This window comes from Pteropus medius, unplaced genomic scaffold (genome assembly GCF_902729225.1).
Source record: "Pteropus medius unplaced genomic scaffold, Ma_sr-lr_union100, whole genome shotgun sequence".
NCBI classification, from domain to species: Eukaryota; Metazoa; Chordata; class Mammalia; order Chiroptera; family Pteropodidae; genus Pteropus; species Pteropus medius.
Window position 1 is genome coordinate 5,225,360 of NW_024349224.1, and position 8,331 is coordinate 5,233,690.

General features: G+C 43.2%; 1 pseudogene; it reads right to left on the reverse strand.

Annotated features, from left to right (window-relative positions):
* Nucleotides 1–7,919: 7,919 nt before the first annotated feature.
* On the reverse strand, nt 7,920–8,042 carry LOC120617450 (uncharacterized; annotated as a pseudogene).
* Nucleotides 8,043–8,331: the final 289 nt, after the last annotated feature.

Genomic DNA, 8,331 nt, shown 5'->3' on the forward strand with positions numbered 1-8,331 from the left:
TTATTTTATAATATAAAGGTCATTTTACTATCAAAAAAAAAAAAATGAAGGGAAAAAATCCTCCAACAATCTCCGTTTTCAAAGCTTGTTTCTTTTGCGTTTTTAGAAAAACAGTGTTTGCCCTTTTTCCCATTTTGCTTCAGACCGGTGAAAACCAGCACGTTACAAACGAGCATTGCATACCTGCGGCACGGCTCGTGGCCCTGACTCTGCAGACAGTCACTGCAATGACAACGTTCTGAGCGTCGGTATTTTGAATCTGACAAATGGGCACAGCGGAACCTGCTCTATTTACTTCCCGGGGTTGTTACAAATGTGAAATGAAGAAGTGGATGTATTAGTGCTTTAAAAAAAAAAAAAAGTGAGTTATCATCCCCAGCCCCAGGTTTTGGAACCCTTTACATCCTACCCAGAACCAAGGCTGCAATTATGGAGCTCCAACTTTTTATCTAACTCTCTAGCCTTGACTGGTTTAATTTAGACCCCGAACACTAGTTTAACAAAGTGCTTTCATATTTATTATATTGGATTAGCAAATTACAAAGCTATCACATGAGGCTTTTGAGAACACCCAGAAAAATGGCTTGCACACAGGAAAAGCCTCACCCAGTCACCATATGGGCTTCATTTATTAAAGCTTTGGACCCCGAGCCTGGGGAGAGTCAACCTCTTTACAGAGGGGCTCACGAGAATTGGTTGCTAGGAAGCTACAAAAGCTAGTGTTTTTAATGAGATTTAAAGTATCATAAATTATATATTTTCCTGCACTTAGGACATTCATAGCTCTTCGGTTTATTTTGTATTTCATTTTGCATCAGTGACATATAATCCCTTTATATACAAAATGCCTTGCATAAGAATTCTCTCCAAAATCAGAGCAAAATGACATTTTAAAATTATTTTTTTTCTCCCTAAAATAAAAATTCACATTTCTTTGTCTCCTCCTGCGTGTCCAAGGCAGGCAATTGCTAAGAATTTATTTTCTCCAGCTTAAAAAAAAAAATTTAATCCCAGCCTTTACTAATAATAATTACTCAAGTGAATACTGTGAGTTGAGTCTGGAAGCTGCTGTTAATAAGGATTCTCATAATTCCATTTTCTGATGAGAGTTGATGTGAGTTCTGCAGAGTTTAATTCCACAGATAATTACGGAGGCAGTATTTAAAAAGCCCGTTTCGTCAGAACCCTTCCTCAACTCCCTTCAGTTCTCAGCATTAAATAAAGAGGCAGCCGGTCCACAAAAGAAATTCAAAAACTATTTGGTTTAACCGCCCATCTTGAAGGAGAGCTTCATTATGCAAACCCGGTGCCCAGAACTGGCAGGGAGAAGCCGGGTCTGTTCCATCTGCATGATAAAAGGTGGCTGCCGGTGGGCCACAAAGGGCCACGGGCACATTCCTGCTGAAGGTGGCCAGGGATAAGACAAATTAAGATGGTGCTTTTCCATTAAGAAATTATCTTGATCAGATATCTTTCCTGAACTGAAATTTTAGCAGCTTCAGAAAACAGCGGTCCCTGAAACACGCACGTGTTTCTTTTTCGCTTCCCTTCGTGGCTTTTCCTCTCCTCCACCGCGATCTTTCCCCCGCGGGGCCTAAATCGTGAGCCCGAGGCATTCGGCCGCTTTTAGGAACATCTCCATGATTTAATTTAATGAGCTCTATTTTTCACTTTGAACAAAAATTAAGAGTTCTAACAAGGTACAATTCATCAATTCTGGCAAAAGTTTGAGGAATGTGTAGACGTCGAGACCTGGGGAAATCTGCGAGGCAGCGAAGTGCATGTGATGTCTGTCTATCCGTCCGGCGCCCGGGGATGGGGCTCGGGCTTCTCGAACGTGGAAAGTCACCCTTGTCCCTCCTCTGCATGGCGGCCAGGGCTTTCCTGGAGAGCAGGGGCGCTGGACTGAGCAGCAATGTCTACACCAGATTCCTCATCTCCACTTCCAAATGCTCCGCATCTGGATTCCCTTTACCCCTCACTGGGCGTGTAGCTGACCAATCAGAAATCAGGGCTTCGCTCAGCATCCAGGTCCCACGTCCTCGTGCTCTGCGGCAAAACGCCCTTGTCCAGCGCGTGCTGCTTCACTCTTCGTAGACTTGTCACAACTTAAGAATGATGTCCTTTAGCTGTCATTTCAAGAAAACCATGAGAGGGTGGAAGGATGACTTGGAAGACTGGGACGAGTAGCAGAATGAGAAAAATGAGAACTTGTTGGTAGATTGAAGAGAGCAATGGAAATAGAAAAAAAAAAGTGTCTGATAAGATAGACGTATACCAGAATGATCATAGTGGCTATACGTGAGTGAGTTTTGTTGGTATATGTATATTTGGTCCGCTCATCTTTTCTACATTTTGTACAACGATCATGCATTATAAATGCAAATATTTTAAAGTCGTTATTTTTCTTTTAAGCGTGTGCTGATCTCCTACATTAATTAGTAGGGCCGAGTGAAGCCACCTAAGTCTGTCTGGCTACACGATCTTGGACATATTCCACCCTCTTATACTTCAGTTTCCTAAACTGTAAACGAAGAAGTTGATTCTAAGCTCTCTTTCAGGGCTCATATGTTGAGTCCCCTACGAATATCTGTTTTATCCTAAAGATAAAATAAGAATAAGGAAGCATAAGGATAAAGAAGCAAAATAAATCTTATCCCTACAACTCAGCAATACTAAAGCTCTGAGAATGCTTGCAGATCTTCCAAAATGTTCCTGTGCGAGACGTATTTGAAAAGAAATATTCCACTAAGGGGAAAAAGATGGTTGGGAACCTCTGATTTATTTTAATACTTTAGATAAGAAATAAGTGGCTCAGGCTGACAGGCTGGAAGGAGGCAGAGCTAGAATTAGTACTTCGATATCTTAGATCTGTGTCTTGCTTCTTTTAACAAATTATGTGGTATCTTTAATTTGCAATGTTTTCCTATTTGACCCTTCAAAAGGGTGACTGTTCATTGCAATTTGCTGGGATCATCTGGGTTTATGGCTGCTGTCCCAGTTTAATTATTAATAGCATTTTTTCTGCTCTCAAAAAATCCTAAATGAGACAACTTTCACGGTCATGTCCCTCGCCCTTTAGCCTAGTCCTTGCCCCTCTCTCAGCCTGACATTTCACCCGTGACACAGCCCGACCTGTGCTCCGTCCCTGACATCTGTCTTCATCAGAAAGAGGACTGACCCTAATATCTCAGAGTCCGTATTCATTCATGGGTCAACTCATACGGTCTGGATGACAAAGAGATCCCAGGAGACATAAGCTGGGGTTTGGCCTCCCAGCTTAGGAACCAAAACGCTTCAGCAAATCACACAACACCACACAGAGACCAGCAAGTGCAGCTGACAGGGAGCCCGCCACACGCACATGGTACAGCAACCTTTCTCTTCCGGAAAGGAAGGGTGTGGTATGCAAGATGCCATACATTCCCACCAGGCAGTCTTCCCCCAAACTCCCGCCTTCATTCATCTATTTGACAATTATTACGTGTCAGCTTCCATGTTAGTTCTTGGGGAGACACGGTGATTACCAAGGCAAGGTCTGTGTTCCCAAGACAATGTGTCATACAGCAGGCACTCAAAGACTTGCTGAATGCACGAGGGGTGAATTAATGTATTAATTAATACTGCCTTGTTCTCTAATCACGTCGTGTATGTATTTCTCGTCTCCCAAGAGATAGAAACCACACTATGATGGTGTGGTAACGGTGGAGAGGCAGTTACCTGTGGCAGGTAAGAGTCTGGATCTGCAGGCAGAGTTCCTGGGCTTAAATCTTGGCTCTGCCTCCCGCTAGTTACATAGTTTTGGTCAATTTCCTTTGCCTTTCTAGGCCTCCATTTCATACTCTGAAAATACTACTCCATTACCTCATAAGGTTGTTGAGAGGATCAAATTAATGAATAGTGACAGTGCCTAGTGACATAGCTTTGCTGGTAAATGTTTAACGATCGGCTCTCTGGTAGTAAGGAATAAATTAATAAGTAAATGAATGAATGAATGAATGAATAAGATAATAAATAAAGACTGGCTGTGCCACTTGCTGATCTTGATAGTGTAACATCTCCCACCAACCAATGTGAGGTCACTCCCTCCAGCCAACTTAAAGAATGCCAAGCTGGGAGGAGGCGGGTCCAGCTGGTTCTATGAGCCAGCACTGAACCAATTTATGTCTGAGGTAACATACTCGAAAGCATTGCCTAAACTTCATACACGTAAGTCTGCACTGTTAACCCTTTTTCTGCTTTCAGTCCCATCGTGTTTAAGAGAATAGCAAAGACATGGGATCAACCTTCTAAATAACTGTAGAACAAGCCAACTACACTCAGCACGTCTGGCCGAGCACTCGGGAACGAGGGACATCCCTTACAGCACTGTTTGCTGGGCCCGAAAGATGCCATGATAACAACGGCCACCATTTTAAAGGACTTACTGTAGTCTAAGAACTGTATCAGGTGCTTGAAATAGGTCATTCTGTTTTATCCTCACAATTCTGTGAGATTGGAAGCATAACCCCCTATTTACAGATGAGGAAACTGAGGCCCAGAGAGGTAAATAACACGCTCTCATTCCACCGCCACAAAGTGACAAAGCTAGGATGCAACCCTGGTCTGTGCGATGCTCAGGCTCACACCCTGAACCACTGCACTTAGCTGCCATGGCTCCTTTCAAGTTCAAATGCACTTTAATCTGACTACTGGTGCCAGCAAGTAACATGTCACAGTGGCTAAGAGGATAGAGTCTTGAGCCAGACTGCAACCAAATACTACTCCATTACTTATCAGCCACGTGACCTCCAGCAAGTTACCTAGTTTCTCTCTGTGCCTCAGTTTCTTGATCTATAAAATGAAGGATAATTCATTTTATAAATTATCGTCTATAAAATGGAGGATAATTATGATGTCGGTTTTGAAGGGCTGCTATGAGGATTAAATGGGCTAGTATGTGTGAAATATTTATAACGTCTGGCACATAGTAAGTCTATGTAAGTGTTTATTTAATGAACAGAAATGGCATTCTTTCAGATGAGGTGAGAGTTCCCTGGATTTCAAGACAGAAATAGTATGAAATCAACTCTTAGCTACGATGGCCAAGCTGCTTATTTCACTCACCAAAAAAGGTCTGAGCAGATGAAACCAAACGATCTTGGGCCCAAATTCAGACGAACGCCAGGCCCGTCACTCCCCTCGCGCACGTGCGCTGCACGCCGGTTTTCTAGCTAACGGCCTCTACGGAAACCCCAGTCACCACAGGTAAAGCAGAGCTTGCGTTTTTCCAAGCAGGTTTTTCAAAGGTGGCTATTGGTGCCCCTCGGAGGACACATGACAGAAAGAAGATGGAAGATGTTACCCGATGTAGACTCATGACGTGAGCAGCCTTCCTCAGTTACAGGTAACATAGCCTCCTAACTGTCCCCAGTCTCAAAGCTACCAAACCATCATCCTCTCTCTCACTCAGCTAACGAACCCCAAACAAGGCCCCACAAGAATGGCACTCGCTCACGACCCTCCAAAAAATAATTACACACTCCTGTTGAAAAGCAAAAGCTTTTGGAAAATCTGATGAAAATATAGACCCGGTGAGGTGGCTGTATCTACCAAAGGGACGGACTCCCAAGAGGACCTGGGTGTTTTCATTGTGTTCGTCTCTCTTTTCCAAAAGCATCTAGTTGCAGGCGGTGGCAGCAACACAAGTAGGTGACGCAAACACGCCCCAAAGGACTATTGTGACAGGGCTGACAGCACCTCTCAAAATCCTTACCTGCACATATACTCACTCACTTAGTCATCGCTCCCAGCATGCACTAACCATGTCTCCCAATAAACTCTATGTCTCGAGGGATTACCTCTGCTGTGTGGGAAGTTATAATAGGATATTATAACCAATTTACAAGAAGATCGGGGGTTAGAGGAACATGATAAAGGGCACCACTAGGATGCAATCAGCAAAATGGTGAAATTCTATAGGAAAAATGACCTGGTTTCTTCAATGAATAAACAAGGGAAGGGGGAGAGAAGAATTGCTATAGATTAAAAGCGACTTGAGAGCCATAGCAACCAAATGCAATGCGTGGACTTCGTTTCGGGTCCTAATTGGAGCAGACCAATTATAGAAAGTCACTTCGAGACTATCTGAACACAGATTGAAAATCTGATGATATTAAGGAACTAATGTTATTTTTTAGGTGTGTAAAAGATATTGAATTTGGGTTTTTAAAAAGTTCTTATCTCTTAGAAATACATAGTGAAGTATTTATGGATAAAATAATATCTGGTATTCACTTTAAAACACTCTAGGCAGGGGTGAGGGGGTGGGGCGGGGAGGTCAGTACTGTTGAAACCAAATTGGCTACGTGTTGATAGTTGTTGGATGATAACTACATGAGAGTTTATTATACTAGTCTCTCTACCTTGTACATGTTAATAAAGTGTTTCGAGCTTTCTGAGTGAGAAACATAGAAATCCTTCCTGACTCCTCCCCTTCCTTTTCCGGTAGCTGTGTTTCCCGCTGCATTCAGTGACTAGGGCTGGTCTCCTAAGTGCTACAAACTGTCCCCTCCTGTCCACTCAGAGGCGAGCATCTCAGACCCTCATTCCTTCTTTTCGGCATTATTGCAACAGCCTTCTAACTGTCCTCAGTCTCAAAGCGACCAAGCCACCATCCTCTCCCACCAGAGTAATATTTCTAAAATCAAACCTGATCAAGGCACTCCCCTGCTTACAACCCTTCGACGGCTCACTTTCACCTACCAGGAAATGTCCAGCCGTGACCCACAGACCCTTCATGATCCATCCCCTGCCTACCATCCCAGCCTCATCTTTCCATCTTGCCTTCAGCGGAAAGGTTTCACGATACTGGGCTCCTTGTAATTCACTTGACAAGAATGTACTGGAACCCTAAAAGAAGGCCAACGCTATGTAAAGCATAGGGAAGACAACAGTAAACACCACAAAGTTCCTACCTCATGGAGCTACATTCCAGGAGGGGAGACAGAAAATGCAGAAACAAACAATAGATGGTAATAAAACGCAGGCATATTCACCTGTGATCTCCCCAAGTTTGCTAGGCTCATAACCTTCTATGTCTTTGCATATGCAGCTACTTTTATTTGGAATATGCCCTTCGAAAACCACTTCCCTTCCATCTGCTAAGCAACGCCCCCCTCCCCAACCTAGTCACCCTTTAAGATTCAGCCCAAGCATCGCCTCCTTTGGGAAAGCTTCCCTACCTCTCTCAAGCTTGGTTTTTTATCTTTATATCACCAACACCTTGCACATTGCCTATGCCAAAGTCAGTATTGAATAAATAAATGCTTGTTGAAAAAAACAAGCAAATAAATGGATTGATGGATGAATTCCTGTCTTCCTGAAACTGACTTTCTTGCGCTTTGGAGTCACGAGTGTTAAGAGTAGAGGTTATATCTAAGCATGATTCCATATCCTGAAGCATGTGGGATTACGACATACACTCTGTTAACCAAAGTCATTGAAAATGGACATTCGCTTCGAGCAAAAGCTTCCTACGTGTTTCCAGCGAACTGCGTTGTGTGCAAAAAAGATTCTACCGTGAAATACATTCAGTTAAAAAAATTTATACTTAGCCGCTTTTTTTAAACTCCAGGATTTCTCAGAGCCTTTACTATGCTGATTTGCATTGTGAACCTCCAGGATACTTGATGCAATTTTCCAAAACGTGTTTGACTAACAGGCTCTTCTGTTCTCAGGGCATCTCGACAGACGCAAAATGTCCTGAAAAGCATTTTTTGGAAAACGTTGGTTTACCTAATGCCCTAAGAGTTTCCTTTATGGTCATTGTGATTTAGCTAATTTTTTTTTTTTCAGGCGAGGCAACCGTTGGTTGACCTCACAGACTGCAAGGACCTTGTCAGCTTACAATCCCTTATTTTTCATTTTTTTATTTTTTGTGCCTGCAGCACCTGGTCTTCCTAAGTAGGTGGTCTCCCATCCAAGTACTAACCAGGCCCAACCCTGCTTAGCTTCCGAGATCAGACGGGATCGGGCTTGTTCAGGGTGGCATGGCCGTAGACTGATTTAGCTTAAAACAAGGTAATACAACAGGGTTTTGCCACAGTAGCTGTGCCACAGCAAGCTGGTCCTGAAGCTCTCTGTTCCTGCCTGTCTGTTAAACCACAGTAATAACACATCTCATGACTGAATCAGCAGAATCCTTCGCGAGGGCGGTGCGTAGTAGTTTCATTGTGGTGGTGTGCTGTTATCACCGTTTTCCAACTTTCTCTCTCTCTGTCTTTCTTTCTCAATCTACCAGTAAAGGTAGCAATGCCTACGTAATTGAGGAAATGGCATATCAATCAATGC